Genomic DNA, 1,721 nt, shown 5'->3' with positions numbered 1-1,721 from the left:
CTTATTTTTATTTTAGGTTGTATATGACCCAAAGCTCTAGCACTCCAATTGAACCATATCCAAATCTGGAGCGAATACTCAAGTGCAACCATCAAAAAATGGATAATGATCCATCTGTGGTAATAAAATTTACTAGGGAAAATATGTTGTTTGAAGAGCCACGAGAACCACAAGGAAATAATTGGAAACTAGTTTCGATGGCTTAGCAAACGTTGCGTGATTACGCCTTACCTACCTTGGACGCGATGCAAGGAAGCATTGAGTGGATAACGATCAACGTTAATAAGTTTGAGATAAAGACAACCACAATCCAGATGATTCAAAACACATTGCCGTTCAAAGGGAACATAGTTGAATACCTGAATCAACACTTGAAATGGTTTCTTTAGCTATATGACACATTCAAATATAATGGAATATCCGACGATGCTATACGCCTTTGGTTATTCCTATTTTCATTATGTGATAATGCGACCAATTGGTTAGACTCATTAGCATCGGGTTCTATTACCACATGGAACGATTTCGCGAAAAAACTTCTTCATAATTTTTTTCCTAATTAGTCAAACCATTCAACTCCGACGGGAAATCACAAATTTCAAACAATACAAAGGTGAATCTTTGTACGAGGCATGAGAGCGCTTTAAGATGATGCTAAGAAAGTGCCCACATTATGGATTGCAAGTATGGCTCTAGATACAAATATTCTATAATAGTGTCAACGAACACATTAGATCTAGCCTAGATGGAGATTTCAACGGATCTCCCATGTTTCATACATACGAACAAGATCATAAAATCATAGAAGACATGGCTATGAATTCGTATATATGGCCTATCGAGAGATTCATTGTAACAACTCGTTTCCAATGAAATCGAAATAGTAGTTTCGGGACCTCAACTTTGAAGTTAGAAAAAATTTATTTTATTATTATTTTATGGTCTACAGTATGATAGAAATACCATACAAAAAGTTCTTTAAGAAATTTTACCGCTTACATACTTAATTTGAAAAAAAGGACTAAATTACGTAAAGTGCAAAAGTTGAGTTCTAATAGCTAAAGGTATTAAATAGCTATAGAATTTTAAATTGAAGGTCTTTAAATAGTAATTAGCCATTAAAGTTGTTAATGGATAAGCATGAATAGTCATCATTGTAATTTGAATGAATTATTAAGGTTAATTTTGGAAATTAGTGATTAAAGTTATAATAAATAAAATAAAATAAACTATTATCATCATCTCCCACCAAAATTTAAAAAAAAAACCTAGCCAAGGAAGCTTGAAATTTAGGCAAGCTTATTTTTCTCAATTAGGTATGTATTTTTTTTCGTTTTTTATGATTTCTATGTTTTCGGGATCGTTCTAGCTTAAACTAGCTAGCCCGAGAATTAATTTGCAAAATTGTTAAAGTATTAGGGTTTTACTATTAACGATTATACTTGAGTTTTGAAGTTTGATGATAGAAAATGAATGGTTATTGTTAGATAAACAACTTTTGTAAAGAAATTTTTGGTGAATCATCAGTTAATGGCTAAATTGAAAAAGGTGATAAATTTATAGAAAAATTTGTGAAATTGTGAATTATATGGGCTGCTATTAATATGTATAACAATTGGCTAGGCTTGAGTAATGATTAAATTGCATGAAATTCATTTTCGAGCCTAGGGATTAAATTACAAAGGAATTAAAGTATAGGGCAAAATGGTAATTTTGCCAAA

At 31.4% G+C, this 1,721-nt stretch overlaps 1 non-coding gene across 1 annotated transcript; it reads right to left on the bottom strand.

The window, feature by feature from the left end:
* Positions 1-573: 573 nt before the first annotated feature.
* LOC128040071 (small nucleolar RNA R71) lies at positions 574-680 on the bottom strand. The gene has a single exon (XR_008194731.1). It is a non-coding gene; the product is annotated as a small nucleolar RNA R71 (small nucleolar RNA).
* Between the last annotated feature and the right edge of the window lie 1,041 nt (positions 681-1,721).

Source organism: Gossypium raimondii, chromosome 3 (genome assembly GCF_025698545.1).
Source record: "Gossypium raimondii isolate GPD5lz chromosome 3, ASM2569854v1, whole genome shotgun sequence".
In the NCBI taxonomy this organism is placed as follows: Eukaryota; Viridiplantae; Streptophyta; class Magnoliopsida; order Malvales; family Malvaceae; genus Gossypium; species Gossypium raimondii.
This window is presented reverse-complemented; position numbering and strand designations above follow the sequence as displayed.